Source organism: Neomonachus schauinslandi, chromosome 3 (assembly GCF_002201575.2).
Source record: "Neomonachus schauinslandi chromosome 3, ASM220157v2, whole genome shotgun sequence".
NCBI classification, from domain to species: domain Eukaryota; kingdom Metazoa; phylum Chordata; class Mammalia; order Carnivora; family Phocidae; genus Neomonachus; species Neomonachus schauinslandi.
This window is the reverse complement of record NC_058405.1, coordinates 47,616,226-47,635,584: the sequence shown is the minus strand read 5'-3', so window position 1 is coordinate 47,635,584 and position 19,359 is coordinate 47,616,226. Positions and strand designations below refer to the sequence as shown.

Here is a 19,359-nt window from a genome sequence, read left to right as displayed (position 1 = left end):
CTTATTTTGATATTCTGGTAAAAATACTTAAATATTGAGATGCATATTATTTAAAACTACCCAATAATGTTACTGTGAAGATTCTGCTCAGGCAAAACTATTAATCTTTTAAGATTTTATTTATACATCATTTCCTCCAAGTTTCTGTGCTATGCATTACTCTTAAAGCTGTTTAATGCTGTTTCAATTTCATTATAACAGCCTCAAATTTTTAAAATATGTAATTTAGTTCTCACCAGGAGGTCCTGAAAAGAAATGGAAATGCCTTCCACAATGACAGACAAACTGAATACTGAGTCACACATGTACTGATACTTCTTGGCGCCACAGCACAATGCTCACCCATTTCATTTGCAGTTCAGCACCACCTGTTACAGACATATATTTTTTCCAAATAACCCATCCCATTGATAGCATCTGATTATTTTTCCTTAGTTTGTATTTCCATATGTTCCACTTCAAGTGATTACTCCTTTATCACTGTAAAATGCAGTTCTTGATTTCTTTACTTTCTAATATATTCTGCAAACTTCCATTAAGTATCCCTATATTATAAGGTTTATTAAAATCTAATTTAAAACCTGTTCAGGGATGCAGGGATGGCTCAGTCGGTTAAACATCTGCCTTCAGCTCAGGTCATGATCCCAGGGTCCTGGGATCAAGTCCTACATCTGGCTCCCTGCTCAGCAGGGAGCCTGCTTCTCCCTCTGCCTGCCACTCTCCCTGCTTGTGCTCCTTCTCTCTCTCTCTCTGACAAATAAAATCTTAAAAAAAAATAATAAAACCTGTTCATTCTTTTTCTCAGATCATTAATAACAAAGTTATCTATCTGGACCTTCCATCAGGCAGTTGATGTTTATGTTGATATTTATCATAAACATTTTCTTATGGTCCATTATCTGAGAATCCATTGCTATGGTACTGATAAGGGTTTATATTTTACATGAATCTGTGTTCATGAATTCAGGCATATGAATTTATATTATACAAAAGTTATATAATACATTATAAAACATGGCTAAAACCAAAACAAATGGTATCCTTCTTAATACTTACAATTAAAATACTTTATGAATAAATTTTGTTCTTAAACATATTTCATTTATTATACATGACTCATTTGCCCTGTTGGGGATATTAAATACATATTTATAAGCTGCAGCATATGTTGTTTTCTTTATCTAACAAGACACAACATTTACTTAGTTCCTCAATGTGCACATCCTGTAAAGCACCCTTAGTGTAATAGATATTTTGGTGTGGAATTTGGATAGTATTCCAAAAATCATTTTAACAGAGGATTATAGATCATAGGTACTTATTTTAATGACTTTGTATCCCACCTCTTTCAAAAAGAGATTTAGAGCTATTGTTTAATTATGACTTAGGATGCATATCGGTAAATCTAGAAGAACGTGTATTTTCATGTTTGACTGCATAGGGTTAGCAGCTCCTGAAATTCTGTGTGTGTCTTCGGCAGACAATTTTCCAGGATCATTTTGTATCAAGAAATTTTAAGAGAATACTGCATTGGTGGGGCTTCACTGAAGCAGTCAAAAGAAAAATGGCACACTATGGTTTAACAAACGTAGGATATGTTATCAAACCTTGATTCCTGTGCAGGATTATCATATCTGAACCATGACAATTCATCATCCAGGATAGGACTTTTTGGTACAAATTGTGACTCAGAATAAACGTTCAGAAATCGGCAGATATTTTCACTTTTTATGATTATGACAAAACAATATACCAGAATAACTAATAATTTCCCATATTTCCTATCTCTATTTTTGTTTTGTTTCATTGTTTTGTTTTACATCTCTCTACTTAAGACTGCCATAATTCAAAAGAAAAGTAACAAAGTAAATTAAATGACAAACCATGAAATGAATTATAAGATTCTCAAAGCTGAATAACAAAAAGTATTGATGTATATTTGGTTAAATTTATTGATGCTTTATACTCAGAATATGGTCTATGTTGGTGAATGTTCCACATACAGCTGATAAAAACATTTAAAGTACTCTCTTGTTGGAGGCAGCATGTTATGATAATGTGTTCAGATTGATTTTTTTTTTTTTAGGTCGTCTCTATTCTTACTGAATTTTTGTAGATGTGTTATATATTTTATTAAAAGGAGAGTTAAAGTCTAAAGTTATAATTGTGAACTTATCTATTTCTTTAAATTTTATAAAAATTGAAATCATTTTATATTAACACTCTCTTAAGTGCCCACATATTTATAATTATTAGATCTTCTTGGAGAACTGACACTTCTAACATTAAGTAATGCAACTTTTTTTTTGTAATGCCACTTTTTATCCATGGTAATATTTCTTGTTCTGATGTTTCCTTTGACATCTAGGCTGCATCTTTTTTTAAAAGATTTTATTTATTTATTTATTTGAGAGAGAGAACACAAACGGGGTGAAGGGCAGATGGAGAAGCAACTCCCTGCTGAGCAGGGAGCCTGATGCAGGACTCAATCCCGGGCTCTGGGATCATGACCTGAGTCACCCAGGTACCCTCTAATCTGCCTTCTAATTAGTGACTGGTCTACCCTACTTTTAACATATGTTATTACATTTAAAGTGGGTTGCTTGTAGACAGCCCAGAGATTACTCTTATTTTTTCACCCAATCTGACAATCTCTTTTCATTGGTATGTTCAGAACATGTATGCTTTCTATTATTATTGCTATATTTGGATTAAAATATAACATCATACTTGCTGTTTTCTATTCCATCTATTCTTGTTTCTTTTTACCCCCTTTTCTGCCTTCTTTAGGATTAACTAATCATATATTACAATCCCATTTATCTCCATGTTGATTTTGAATTTATTAACTCTTTTAAAAATGTTGTTTTATATTTTTGTGGCTGCCCTAAGATTTATAATATATAGTTTTCATTAACTGAAGTCTACCTTCAGATAAGGATACACTTCTTCACGTATAGAAAAAGCATGCTACAAGAGTATGTTCCCAATTTCTCTCCCCATATTTTTGTTTAATGCTGTCACTTTTTTTTTACTTATGTTATTAACAAAATGCATACTACTAATTTTCTGAGCTCCTAAGACCTATAGCTTTGTGTTACTTTTCTTAACACCTCTGATATTCTCTCTCTAGTGAGAGAACAAGGACTGTAGATCTCTGAAAAAGAACTAGGAGATTCACAAATCAAAAAATTTGCCATGTTGTTTCAGAGGCTTTGTTGTTGTTGTTGTTGTTGTTTTTGGTGGACCAAACCTGTCCTCAAAGGTTTCTGAGCCTAGGAACTTGCTCAAATTTGGCAATGGGGCAAGGGATAATGATCTTTTAGTAGCACCACTTCCCCCAGCCTCTTGCTCATCCAAATTAACCAGCAACTCAGACTACTCAGGTAGGAGGGTCTAGATCACCCCACAAGATAGGCAGCATGGGTCTATAATGGAACTGACAAAAGTAAAGGGAATTTAGAATGGTTGGTAGAAGTGAACAAGAGATAGATAATGAACAACAGTTACAGCTTCAAGATCAGTGCTGTATTTTTTTTTTTTCCACAAACTTTCCTACTCTATGAATCCCTAGGGGGGAGAAAAACAACCAGAATATTAAAGAGCTGTTCCCAGATGGAATAAAATTATTGTGTAAAGCAAGAGGATTTGAGAAGAGCAAAGAGTGGACAACAGTATATATGTAATCTGACAACCTATTCTCTACTTTATTGACATTCATTCCCAGCCACAAGCACTTTTGTGGAATTTGCCTTTCATTGGGGAAGGTTACATCCCCTAACCAGGGGAAGCCCTAACCCCATTGACTGATAGATGCAGAATACAATGGCCTAGCCCTCTTATTTCAATTCTCACTGAATCTAATGCACTTTCCCAGCTCCAGAGCTCCCAGTGGGATTGGCTGATGTCTCTGGTGCTGTGCCATAATTCAATGTCTCCCTTTCTTCAAATCTGTCCCACTTGTTGTCATATATGTATTATTCTAAGAACGCTGCATAATTGACCTATTTGAAAATCTCTTCCTTATGGGCCATTTCTTAAGGAAGCTAGCCTCAGATGCTGTACTTGTAGTAAAGTGCAATTTTTCTTGATTATATAGGATTTCAGTGTTTTGAATAGATTTTTTATTTTACTTTTTAACCTAAATGACCTTGAATTGGGTCAACCAAAAATTTCATTTTAGAGGAGTTCAGGCACATACCTTCTGTGGTTCCCTTGGCTTTTTCATTTATTCATTCATATATTTTGCATTCCTTTATCATTTAATACAGGGGGGTTTTTGTTTGTTTGAAAGAATTGATACTTAAGGTATTTACTAAACTTTACCTGGGTTTCTTCGTGTATTGAATAAGCATGATGGCATTTGCAGGAGTGTTGTGGGAAAGAAAATAAATAATGGAGTATATAAACCATTTTTTCACAGCAAAACTCATAATACAGAAAACTGTTATTTTATATCCTCTCCTTCTATACTCCAACTTAAAGATGTCAAGGTCCTTGGTTGATGGGATCTTTGATAACATAGCCCCAATCAATTCAGCAAAATACTATAGATTGTTAGTCATAGTCTACAACAATAGTTTCTCTAAGGAATCAAGAACAAAATAGAAAAAGAAAACCCCCTCATTTGAAAGAAGATTTTCTGTTCCTAATTCTCACTAATGAAAGTATTTATAGAGTAGGCACTTTGAAAGAGGATATGCATTTTTTTTGCTTCCCAAAGCAGAAATACATATATTTATGTGTACGTATGTGTGTAAATAAATATATGTAGTTTTTGTACGTATATATGTATACACGTATATGGCATATACATACAAAGACACACATAAATATATACATATAGTGGATCTGGGTCTGCTTTGCTTATGGGAACTTAAAGAGAGATAGGATAGGATCAGGAAAGATATATTGGCAAAAATAAAAATAAAAATAACTAAGTCCTACAAATTTTACTCAGACTCTATTTTCAGGAAAAGAGATAGAAAGGATTTTTGGCTGCATTCTTTATTTCCAAATCAGTTAACAGCCACAGAAAAAACTTGAGAGTAATTCAAATCAAACACACACACACACACACACAGGTCACTATTATGAGAAACCAGCAAATTTTTTCTTTAAAGGGACAAAAAATAAATACTTTAGGTTTTCCAGGCTACCTAAGTTCTCTTGTGCACCTTGCTCTATGTGTTTTGCAACTCTTTTAAAATGTAAAAAATATTTTAGTTCATGGGCTGTATAAAATAGTCTGGATTGTGCTCCTGGGCTCCTATTCCACAGCATTTTCTTTTTTTTTTTTTTTTTTAGATTTTATTTATTTATTTGAGAGAGAGAATGAGATAGAGCGAGCATGAGAGGGGGGAGGGTCAGAGGGAGAAGCAGACTCCCTGCTGAGCAGGGAGCCCGATGCGGGACTCGATCCCAGGACTCCAGGATCATGACCTGAGCCGAAGGCAGTCACTTAACCAACTGAGCCACCCAGGCGCCCCTCCACAGCATTTTCTATAACGTATAGTTCATGAGTGTAAGTGCAGTGAGTAATGGCCGGACATGGCCAGCAAAGGAGGAAGGAGCTCTCTATGCTAACAAACATGACTCCTGTTAATACTGTGGAACAAAGTGTTTGGAAATGGTATAGCACTCTCACTTCTTATTTGACCTATAAACTATCAAGTGAGTCTGTGTGGGTGTAGTCAGTCATCTCCAAAATACTCACCATGAGAGAGCATCCCTGATTTTACACATGGAGTGACATCTTGAGCAAAGAAAACTTACCAAATTTTTTTACCTTTTCCCCTTAAGAGTCACTTCAGAGCATCTTAGTTTTTTTTAGTTTATTTGTTTTGCCATCCTTAAAATGTAACCAATTGATAGAGAACAATCATGGATAATGGTGATAAGCTTAGATACTGGTGCTGTCTCTACAAGTTTTCTAAACTTAATTGAACTAAGGCTGACTCAATGTCAGAAATGATCATGCCTTGGCATTCTGTGCTATAAATAACTATTACATAGGCAATGGAATTTGGAAAAAAAAAATATATGAGATGAAACCAAGAGAATTAAAATATTTATAAAAACAGGCTACAAGCAAGATTTCTCCCAAATTATGGTGAAAATAAATACAAATTTTACATAGAGTCATTGGAAGCTTTGATAAGTATTTATGTGCCTTTATTGGTTTATGAAGCCAGTCCAAGCTTTGCTGTATCCTTTTACCTTATGTTAATAATATAGTATAATGAAGATAATGATATGATAATGATGATTATGATTAGAATGGTCTGAATTCTCTATAACATATAACAATTTGATTGAATTGCAAATAACTTGAATTCCATATCCCCTGCCACTTCCAGACACATTTTCAGACTAAGTGAAGCACATGTCAACCTTGAATTAAATGCATTTATTCTTTCCATGGAACTACATGAAAAGATAAATCAGGAATCTATTAATATCAAAGTGGAATTTATAATGGTAAAGAGCTCAAGGTATTTGCCTTAAAAAACGTTATCGCATCAGTGAGCGTAGGTGTCAAATATTTAGCCAACAACTTGAGATATAAAAACACACATTATCCTGGAATAGGATAAGCTTTAATTAACCAACCCTTAGATTTGCAAAAAAATCCTGAAAAAACGTGTGTGAGAAACAATGTCCAAGAATCTATTTAAAGATTTTTTAAATTAAATATGCTCTTTGGATATATCATTAATAGTGTTGACTTGACAGTCTCAAGGGTATGTTGAAGGTAATTTTCAGAGCTAAGAAAACTATTCTGGATTGCTTATTTTTCCTCTCTTCCTCCCTTTCTCCCTCCCTCCCTGGTTCGGGTTTCATAATTTCCAGAATTTGGTTTAACACTTCCCAAAACATCCTTATGATACACTTTAGAATTTTTGTCTGTAAACTACTAAGAGTGAGCCAGGGACATGGAAAAGTTAAGGGACTCACTCTTAGAGCAAGTAAGCTAAGAAGTGAAATTCTAGAACACAGACCTCTTTTAAGTCTTAAACATTATTTATTGGGAGAGGTAGAATTTTTATCATTTTACTGAAATTCTGTATGCATAAGAAAAATTTTGGTTTCACAAAAATTAATGTAAAAGCCATCATTTTAATTAAAAAGACATGTAAAATAATGGGAAAGTTAAATTTTTCTAGAATAAGACCACTTGTGTTTTGATGTAAAAAAATAACTGCATATATCTGAGTCATCATAAGTAGTGACTCTTAACTTCTTAGTTTGGATGATGATACTCATGTTTATTTTTTTTCTTCTGAGGGACATATTTTTGAGTGTCAAAAATTTAGTTTGCATTAACTTTTGCAATTTAATCTGATAATTGTAATTCAGTTATTTAAAAATGTATTTTTAAAGCAAAAAAAAAAATGTCTAGGAGTCACGACTACTGAATGATTTGTCATATTGCATCTCCTTTGTTGAACATCCCAAACAAGCTCTTGCGTACCCAACTCTTTTTCTCATCAGTTGCTTCTTAAAATCATAAAGGCAATTGTGCATTTATGCAAGAGAATGAACCTCAGGGCATGCCCATCTGTCTAAACAAATAAGCACATTTCCAACAGAGTTACGGGCAGATCGTTCTTTTAACTGAGGTGATGAATGTGAACATTTAAGAAATTATGAATTATTGAAGAACACATAGCTTAATATATTACTCTTCATCCCTATAGTCATATTTTGAGACATATTATTGACTTGGGAGTATTTTTACTATTATTATTAAAATGTCATTAACATTAAAGTGTTTCCAGATTAACATAGGTAACTACACCCATTAAAAAGTGCACTAAAAAGGCAATTGACACTGTAGAAATAAAACTCCATATGCATTACTCTTAAAGACATATACCTATTCCTAGTGACTTAAAACAAATTTAAAGTACATTAATTCTGTTTTAACTAAAATTTGTAGGTAAAGGGTAGAAGAGTAATTCTCAATAAAGGTTAGACATAACATTTAAAAAAAGAACACCAAGATGTCTGTTATATCTAATATTAATATGGTAATTATTCACTTACTCTTAGACATTTTGACCATGCTATTACAAAAATCTTTTAAGATATGTATATGAAATTTTAAAGGACAATTTATATTTACAAGATTACAAAATAACAAAAATGATCTTCTCCAAAGTTAGTTAAGGTTATCCTAAATTAAAAGGAACATCTCTTTTACGGGTTGGGGTGAAAAAGTAGAAGTTAAATGTGAGTAGAGTTAATGTGAATTAAGAGAGAAAAACATTAAAGTGTAAGTTAAATTTGCCCTCTGCTTTGTGTGTGTGTGTGTGTTGAGAAGCTTTCCTCACTACTAATTTTCTTTTGAAATATAAAGGTCAGCATTGGAATGAATAGGGAAGGGGAATTATTAAAAACTATTAACAAGGTACAAATGAGGGCAGAAACTGGAGGGAACAGGTATGCTAATGAGAACACAGAATTAGTCTAAGAAAAATTGTGAGCATCAAAAGTATTTTTCTTTCCTAATCTTTAGAAAGGTGGTTCATGCAATTAAAGGTAATCATTTATATTCATAGAGTGGTACACAAAGACTTGGAATGATATCCAGTCACAGTAAGCAATTTCCACACTTCTGAAAATTATCCTTTTTTTTTTTTTTGCATATGCAATATTGTGCACCTAAAATCTTAATTATAGGGTGCCTGGGTGGCTCAGATGGTTAAGCGTCTGCCTTCGGCTCAGGTCATGATCTCAGGGTCCTGGGATCGAGTCCCACATCAGGCTCCCTGCTCCTTGGGAGCCTGCTTCTCCCTCTGCCTCTCTCTCTCTCTCTGTGTCTCTATGAATAAATAAATAAAATCTTTAATAAAAAATAAAAAATAAATAAAATCTTAATTATGACCTAAAACCTTCTCTCTGGGAAAAGCAAAAACAACAACAAAAACAACAAGAAAACAAAAAACTTCCTTTGTTTGAAAAGTCCAGTCTTCTAGTTAGGATTTAAAAATATTGGTTCTTTATTTTTTTAAATCTATTTTGCATCATTATAGTTTAGTTTAGAATTTCCACTAGAATAAAGATTTCCATGTTGGCTTGATTTTCGATTTTATAGAAATTCAAATAATATAGCTTGTACTCTTTTGCACCAGTTTCTCCCATTCAATAGTATAACTGTGGGAATTATTCATATTATAGACAATTAAAGTATTAATTCTATATTTTACACTTAAATGTTGAAGATATATTAGTTACTCTTCATATTTCTACTCTCTCTTTTGATATTCTTCTTTCTCCCATAGCTTTCTCATTCATGGAGCAGCATGTTCTCCTTTCTCTTGGTTTGTACTTGTTTTGGTGAAAAGTATTTTCCAGTTTATTTGTAAAAAGTGGACTCATGGGAAATATCTTTTTAAAGTTGTTGCCCATCAGAGGGACACCTAAGTGGCTCAGTTGGTTAAGCATCTGCCTTGGGCTCAGGTCATGACCCCAGGGTCCTGGGATCAAGTTCCGCATTGGGCTCCTTGCTCAGTGGGGAGCCTGCTTCTCCCTCCGCCTTCCTCTCTCTCTCTCGCTCTCTCCCTCTGACAAATAAAAACATATAAAAAAATAAAGTTGTTGCCCATCAGAAAAAAATTTTGATTAGAATAGAAATCCCTACTATAAATTTTTTTCTTTAAGAATTTTCAAACTATGCCTCCTTTGTCTTATTCTCTTTTGCTGTTGACATTAAGATGATTTATTTCACTTTTTCTTTTATCCTGGAAGCATTCAGAATCATTTTAATCCTGGTGTTCTGAAAATTCACATTGATATATGCCTTAGGCTGGGTATTTCTTTTATTTTGTTCTCAGGGTCCTTTCTAGACCTTTTTCTCTTGAGATGATTAACTACAATCCAAGGAAGTTTTCTTGTGTCATTACTTGAATATTTCTCCCTTTATGTATTTTTTCTTTTAGAAAATACTGTTAGTTGGATTTCACGCCTCCTGAATTCATCTATTTATTTTCTTTGCTTCAAATCTCTTCCTACTTTTAAGGATTTCATCAATTTTCCAACTTTCCTATTAAATTATTTCAACTGTTGTAGTTTATATTATCTTGTATTCAGTGGGTTTGTGATCTTTTTGTGTTACAGATGCAGTAACTATTCTAAGGACATTAATTGGAGTTTGCAGCTTTTGAAACTTTATTTTTCTACATTTGCTGTATTCTTTTCCTCTCTCCACTACTAGTTTTGTTTTTGTTTTGTTTAGCTTCTGTCTTTCCTGATGGAGACTCTCAACAAATTCTACTGATTCTTTGGCATTTCATATTCAAAATTTAAGTACTAAACAGATACCTGAAAGTTCTGTTAAGGACAGGTGTGCTAATCTGGTGCAACTGAATATAGGATGGTCAGGGAATGAAAAATATTCTGTGGAGTTACCCTAAAAGTCAGTATCCACAGGCTTTCTAAGGCTAATTTTTTCTCAGAAAAAAAAAAAAAAAAAGAAAGAAATCCTCCAAGTGATTGAGTAAATTAGTACTGTAACATTCTCACCATTTATTGAGCTAATTTTTATTTAAGATGCTCCTTTTTTGCACATAATTTAATTCTCTTTACTGTGCCTATACCTTCCAGTCTAGAGATTTTTGCTTCAATTTCTCCGGTCCATGTTCTTCCTGTTTCTTAAGATAAACTGGATGGAGAACACATTTGGATTTCAGAGTTTTGTAGTTTTGGGGGAATCAAATTCTTGGCAACGTCTTGCCTTTTATTGCTCATCCTCACCCCTATCATTCACAGTACTTCATACAACCACCTTTTTTTTTTTTTTTTTTTTTTTTAGACAGAGTGAGAGAGGTGGGAGGGAGGGGCCAAGGGAGAGGGAGAGAGAGAATCCCAAGCAGGCTCCACACTCAGCACAGAGCCTGATACTGATACTGGGCTCTATCTCACTACTTTAAAATCATGGCGTGAGGGCGCCTGGGTGGCTCAGTCGTTAAGCGTCTGCCTTCGGCTCAGGTCATGAATCCAGCGTCCTGGGATCGAGTCCCGCATCGGGCTCCCTCCTCGGCGGGGAGCCTGCTTCTCCCTCTCCCACTCCCGCTGCTTGTGTTCCTGCTCTCGCTATCTCTATCTCTGTCAAATAAATAAATAAAATCTTTAAAATCATGGCGTGAGTCAAAATCAAGAGTTAGACAGTTAACCAACTGAGCCACCCAGGCACCCCTCATGCAACTACTTCCTAGATATTTCAGGAGTTCTTCAGTGAAATTATCTTATTTCTAATTGGGATTTCTCTCTTCAGGGAGAAAGCATTTCAATGTACTCACTTTTAAAGGCATTTACTACTCTGCACATTTCCAACTATCATGCTTTAACACTACCGTTCTCTCCTAGTTTTATCAAACTTAGATTTTTTTGTACTTTTCTGTTTATTTTCAATGACTTTCAGATGGAGAGAACACACATTCTTTACACTGACATCTTAAAATTGTTCAAACTGCTTTTTATCAAATAATTTTGATATTATGTTTGATAATTTCTGATATTTACAGGAATATTTATATACTTTAGTCTTGTTGTCTATATCTATTAGGTTTATATTACCACTATTATTTAAATATCTGATGGTTGTTGGAGAACCATAATACAACTGAGGGCTTTAAAAAGGTATTGAAAAATAAATATATTTTCCTTAGGTTTTTTACATAAACTTCTAATATCTGAATACAGACACTGCATAGTTTTCTAAGTTTTTATTCCTTTGTCTACTGGATAAAATTTCATTACAAATTATGTTGTAACACATGATTAAAAAGTCAAAATTAGGGCGCCTGGGTGGCTCAGTTGGTTAAGCGACTGCCTTTGGCTCAGGTCATGATCCTGGAGTCCCTGGATCGAGTCCCTCATTGGGCTCCCTGCTCGGCAGGGAGTCTGCTTCTCCCTCTGACCCTAACCCCTCTCATGTGCTCTCTCTCATTCTCTCTCTCTCAAATAAATAAAATCTTTACAAAATAAAAAGTCAAAATTATTAGTGAATATAGTGATAATGAGTGAGTCTCTTAAATTACACATTGTATGCCATAGGCCTGAAGAGCTGTAAACAGCTACTAGCTATTACAAATCAAAAGCACTTGGCTCAAATACCTATAAAATAGACATAAGAATACTGGCTTATGGGGATGTCTGGGTGGCTCAGTTGGCTAAGCTTCCAACTCTTGACTTCGGCTCAGGTCATGATCTCAGGGTCCTGAGATCCAGCCCCACATTGAGCCCCACATCAGGCTGCAGCTCAGTGGGGAGTGTGCTTGAGATTCTCTCTCCCTCTCCCCCTGTTCCTCACCCCCGCACTCTCTAAAATAAATAAATTATATTCATGAACAATTTTTACACCTGAATTTATTGCATCATATTATATATTTAAAAACTTGGTTTAGAAACAAGAGCCAGGGATTGAAATTTTAGGTAATTTAACAAAACTTCTTATTAGTCATATATATTTTCTCCACCCATGTAGTCTTTCTTTTATGTGTAAGACTGCATATTTTCCTGAATTCAGATAGTAGAAGCACTCTGTAAACTCAACTGCATTCAAATATATTATTCTGTTGGAAATTATCAATAGCTCTTATATTTTTCTATGTTTCACTGGTCTTTTTTTTTTTTTTAAAGATTTTATTTATTTATTTGAGACAGAGAGAATGAGAGACAGAGAGCATGAGAGGGAGGAGGGTCAGAGGGAGAAGCAGACTCCCTGCCGAGCAGGGAGCCTGATGCGGGACTCGATCCCGGGACTCCAGGATCATGACCTGAGCCAAAGGCAGTCGCTTAACCAACTGAGCCACCCAGGCGCCCTCACTGGTCTTCTTAATATGCACAATCAACATACGTTATGCTTTCATGTATATCTGATCACAGTTGGGGGCCTTACACAGAAGGAGAGAGAAAACACACTACACATTCCAAAATGTACCAGATAATTCTATGCTCCTCTTGTGTTTCAAATTTCTCAAAACAAAACAGCTTTTGAGGAAAAATGTACCACTTTGGTTTAGTTGTTTCAGAAGAGTGGCAAGAATTTTATATTAAACTAGCTTGTGTTTAAATGTATTCTTTGCTTTCTAACCCACCTAGTTAAAAATTGTTCTAAAAATCCCATTATTTTTCTTAAATGCTCAGAAACAAACTAGATAGAAATACATATTAATAAATACGTATATTACAGTGTTGAACTTTGTATATTTTGAATTATTTTATATCATTATATAGGAAAACCAGGACACCAGAGACATTCTTTGGTGTATTTAACAACTTGGGGCACTTAGTAACTTTTAGGGTAAATATTTCACTGAACATTTCTGAAGAATTCATTTTCTGAACTTTTGTTCAGGATGTAATTCTTAAAATGTAACAAGCTTACTTATTGTATTTTGGATTTTTATTTAGAAATATTCCATAAGGATATTTTCCTATGTATTATATTTTTAAGAGATCATGTAATCAGAGTTATTATAAGCATTTTCCTAATCAAGATATAATTAAATTATAATCCAATATTTATGCTGTATTTAAAATCTTCTTTAGGAACATATTCTCATTGAGGATTACCCAATCAGCCAACAGTGAAGAGAATCTGTTACATTAGCAAAATCATTAATGAATAGGCAGGTAGAGTATATTTCAATGTTAAGTAAATAATACTCCTGGGGAGGGGCAGGAAAATAATTCAGTTAACCATCTCTTTATACACAGGTTCACACTAAAATTATTTTTATATCTGAAGAACTGTTTATTATTGCAATTCAAACCACTTCAAAATTTGTACCCAAAGCAAATTTTTATAGTACAATTATTGAGAAGATAAAAAGGAGTTAGTAACAAAAATGCTGACACATCCATAACTACACTCCTGCAACCAGACTTTGCTATAATAAAGCAGTTTTATTAAGCAATTAATTAATTGCTACATTAAAATGATAGGGGCCCAACTCATAAAAATGACTTATGAGAATGCAGGCTTCTTTTGCTGTGTTAACTGAAAATGCAAGCTGTACACACCATTTAATTAAGAAAAATGTAATCAAGCAATAGTGTGGGTGTTTAGTTTGGAAGCAAAACTTGCAGGTGTGAGGGGACAAAGAAATGTGATCATGACATCTTTAGCTGAGAGTACCATTTGTTGGAAGCGACTATAAGCTAAAGTTTCAGAGGCTTAGCAACTGAAACAAATAACGGTGCTCAGAGGTTTATCCTATAGCTTTTACCTATTTTTAATTTTTAATTTAGAGTTGCATTGAAGACATGTATACAGCAATCCTAATTGTAGACTATATACTCAGTGTCATTTGAGGCAATTTGTTTAAAGGCAACTTAATAAGAAGAAATATTTAAGTTCTTATTCTATTGCAGATACTGTGCTAAGGACTTTATATGGATTAATTTTATTTCTCTCAACAGCCCTTTCAAGTTAATTCCAGTTTTACAAATGGAAACTTAGGGACATTAAATAACTTTTCTAAAACCACACAACATGTGGTGGACGAGACAGATTCCTAATGGAGCCAATATACATGACTGCACAGCCTGTGCATTTAAACCTTATGCCCGCTATCCCTGTTTTTAATTTAATCACCACCTGTAAAATTGTGGTCACTTTCACGTGCTATAAGATCTGGGGCAATAGTTTTGTGTATAAATTACCCTAATTATTTTAGATTTCCCTCCAGAAAAAAAAAAAAAAAAGAAGACAAAACAGAAATTATTGTATCTGTTTGGAGACTCTAGGGATGACAGAAGAAGCAACAGGAAATGTAGTTTTCCCTAGTGGTTAATATGGAACCCAAATAAAATTATCATTTTCCAGAGCTGGCCAAATTCGAAAGCTTATTCTTGTCTCCTTGTCTATAGCCATTATTAATGAAATGAAAGCTATACTTTCCTTTCCTAAAGTAGTAAGCCTTTAGCTGGCCTTCCCAGAGAGCTATTCATCACCATCATTTAATTATGAAACAATGACTCACCCTCACAAAATATTGTAAAGGAGTGAGAGATAAAGACAGTTGTTATGATAGAATTGAAAATCATAGCATTGAGTTCCTAAAATTTTTTCTTGATACAGACCCCAAATTTCTAAAGTATTTTACTCATTTACCCTTCCTTCAGATTTTTATCTAGTTTTACCTTTTTCACCCTATTTATCAAGAAAATATGCCTCATTTTTAGCTCTCACATGTATCTAAAATCTGGTCAAGATAATATAGACCCCAAAGTAAGATAACTTAATTATGCTCCACAGAATATATTACTCAGATCAACAATATTTTATGCAATATTAGACAGGTAAAATTTAATATCAAAATGAAATATTGCTGATCAAGAAATTTGCTGATAAAAATATTTCTTTTTTAGTGATTTCAATGATAAAACTTTAAAATTAAAAGAACTGTCAAAAGCAAACAAAAACAAACAAAAGAATGGTCATTTTTCTTCAAATATTCAGGGCCTTGGCCACCAATATCTTAAACTTATTGTCCCTAAGGTAAGTCTGAGCAATTGAAGCAACATATTATCCATACAATTTTGGCTACATTAAAGATCACTATACCAGATAACTGAAGATAAATTATTTTTTACAGCAAAATTATAAAATATTTAAAACTCCTAATGTAACATGCTAGAAACACAGTAAGAAGCAAACTAAAAAACATGAAGTGAGGACTTTAATCATCAACAACAAAATATATAAAAACAAAGCATACTTTTCTAAAAGAATAAGAGTGTTCAAATTACATTAATAGGAGATCTCAAAGCAAAAAAAAATCAAACAGATTTTTAAGTCATAGGTATATTACTGAAGAAAATCGCTGGAACAATAAACTTTTACATATTTACTTTTAAATATAATTGTTATTGGCAATCTTCATTTTTCTGTATTTCTTATTTTTAGAAATACCATTCTATAATAAATTTGATCAAATAATCAAGTAGAAATTCCAGGAGCACTTTTACTACTAAAATCATTCAGCTGTCTTTGAGCCATTCCTCAAAAGTTTCTATATTGCATATATAATTTAGTATCTATCAAATAGGACCTGTGCTCTTTGAGACAAATGATTCTTTGGTTATTTTTTACCATTAAAAAAAACAAAAACCTAAGACAATAAGACACACATACTGATTTATCTGCATAAAACTTTGCAGTTTTTGTTTCTTGGTTTTGGGGTTTTTTTATTGTTGTTGTTGTTACTTCTAAATCAAATAAAGTACAAAGTGTTAGGCTGGCCAAAATTGCCAGTGTTTGGGCAAAGGTAGAGTCTGTCAATTGACTGAATAGTAAGTACTAAGCCAAAAAGTAGGTGCAACTATATTGTCAATGGTAGCACAAAATGAGGGATTTTTGCAGTGTTGAATCAAAATTCTCCAAGTAAAACAAGATACCTGCTGCAGTAAATGGAAATAAATGTTTCTACTTGTCCAAAGGAGGAAATTATGTGTCTCCAAAGAAATTCAAAAAAGATTTCTCTCTACCCATTTGTGGAATATAATGGACAAAATTTCTCTTTTACCCATTTTTAAGGTAAAACAATCAAATTCACCCGGTTTAAGTGTATAGTTTGATAAATTTGGTAATTATATGCAATTGCAATAACCATTACCACGATCAGAACCTAGGACAGTTCCACAGATCTAAAAAGTTCCTCCTGCCACATTGCAGTCAATCCAATCTGACCTCAAAACACAGCCATTAATCTGCTTTATTTTACAATTTTTCATTGGCATAATTTATTAGAATCAATTCATAGATAGCCTTTTTGATTTCTTTCAATTAACATAGTAATTTGTGATTCACCTATATTTTGAGTATTAATATTACATGTCTGTTTACTTCCAAGTAGTAGTCCATAATATGGATATACCAAAATCCATTAGTATTATTATTGGTGATTATTTTTATTGATTATTGATTTACTGATTAATGGACATTTTGTTTCTAGTTTTTAATGAATAATCCTGCTATGATTACCCATATGAACATATTTGTGTCAACACATATGTTAATTTCCACTGTATAAATACCCACGAGTGGAATTTGTGAATCTTAAAAAGAAGAGTAGCTTTAACATACAAAATATCGCCACTGTATTTTCCAAAACAACTGTCCAATTTTCTGTTCCCAGCAATATTACATGGAGTTCTAGTTGTTTAAAATCATCATTACCTTGATATTGTCACTTTTTAAAAATTTAGTTATTTAATGGATTCCTTATGGGATATAATTAGGGATATAATTTGCATTTCCCAAATGAATAATAAGGTTATATACATCTTTTTATGTGCTTATTGGCCATTCATAAGTCACCCTTATGGAGTAAGTACTGAAAGCTGTTTCCCATTTTTATACTGGCTTTTTAGCTTATTATCAAGTTTTAATACAAGAACCATGGGACAATTTCAAAGTTGCAATATACATGTAAGTGTAATGCCAATAGAAGAAGGAGATAATGAAGCACAAGAAATATCTGAAGTAATAATAGCCAAGAACTTTGCAAAATTAATAAGACACCAAAATACTTATGCAAGAGGCTATGTAAACAAAAATTAAACATTAAAAAATACCCCAAAATCCACATATAGACTTAGCATATTGAAACTTTAGAAAATCTTAGGATAATGAGAAAAATCTTGAAAGAAGACAAAGGTAGATAAAGCATCTTACCTCTAATGGAACAAGGATATAAATTACAGTGGACTACTCATCAGAATCCATGTAAGCAAGAAGAAAGTAGAGTTGAAAAGTTTTGAAAGAAAAAAAAAAAAAAACTACCAAACTAGATTTCTACATCCAGCAAATTTATCTTTCAAAAGTGAAAGAGCTCTTTGGTCTCAGCAGCAGAAATGAGATGACAAAGGGGACGTCATCCCTTTGGAAAGGCTCACAATAAGACACACATGTTGTGCTGCTGCTTTGCTCTAATACCACTTTCAGAAGTCGACCTGTGGCAAGTGTGGCTATCTTGCCAAACAGAAGAGAAAGTATAAATGGAGTGCCAAGGCTAAAAGATGAAATATCACTGGGATGAGTGGGATGAGACACCTAAAAATTGTGTACCACAGATTCAGTCATGTATTCCAGGAAGGAGCAAAACCTAAACCCAAGAGGGCAGCTGTTGCAGCATCCAGTTCATCCTAAGGATTTCAATGATTAGTCACACAATAATAAATGATCTGGTTTTAAAACATTATTTAAAACATTTTTAAAACATTAAAAAAAAGTGAAAGAGAAAGACAATCTAGGTAGAACAAATGCTGAGGGAATTCATTACCTGCAGATCTGCCCTGCAAGAAATGTTAAATGATTTTCTTTAGGCAGAAGGAAAATACAGGTTAGAAACATGGATCTATATAAAGAAAGGAAGAGTTTCAAGCAAGGAATAAAAAGGTAAAGTAAAATATTTTTTTCTTATTCCTTACTGATCTAAAGGATAATTATTCAAGGTAATAATACTAGCAATATATTGGATGATTATAACAAATAAATGAGATGAATGACAGCAATTGTCACCAAGGATGGAGGAAGGTTGAAAGGTACCTGCACTAAACTTAAAGTGAGATAGTTTTATTTTAAAGTAGACTAAAATTTGTCATAAATGAACACTGTAAATTCTAAAACAAAAAGCAAACAATTTAAAGTATAGTTGATACACTAAAAGATGATTTACATAAAATATTCTTTTGGAGGAGGAAGATAAAGGGAGCTCTGGCAACAAGAGAAAACAGTTCATAGTAGATATTAATCCAGCTACTGATGCAAAAGTGATATGCATTTACTACAAACTATATTTTGAATTTTGATCTTTTCTTGGGCAGGCAATATGAGATATGATACCCTCTCATGATATTGGGCAGTGTAGAGAACTATAGCTCCCAGTCAGCCACACAATAACAAGGGTAAATAACTTATACACTTACAACCCTTATGTGTCCATATAAATCATGTTTTTCACTGTCAGTATTCAATAAATTACAGGAGATATTCAACACTTTATTATAAAATAGGGTTTGTGTGAGACAATTTTGCCCAACTATAGGCTAGTGTAAGTGTTCTGAGCATGTATGAGGTAGACTAGGCTAAATTATGATGTTTGGAACATTAGGTACATTAAATGCATTTTCACCTTAAAGTATTTTCAACTTACAATGGGTTTATCCAGATGTAATGCCACTGTAAGTTGAAGAAGAGCTTTACAGAAATATTTTAAATATGAATGCTATAGATGCACCAATTAAAATATAATGATGGGCAGAGTGGATTTAAAAAAGACAACTATATGTGTCTAAAAGAAAAACACTTTGAATAGGAAGACTAATATCTTAAAGGTGAAGGAA

The 19,359-nt window shown here is 33.2% G+C and overlaps 1 pseudogene; it reads left to right on the top strand.

The window, feature by feature from the left end:
* The first annotated feature begins 17,873 nt into the window (after positions 1-17,873).
* Positions 17,874-18,163, top strand: LOC110587739 (annotated as a pseudogene).
* Positions 18,164-19,359: the final 1,196 nt, after the last annotated feature.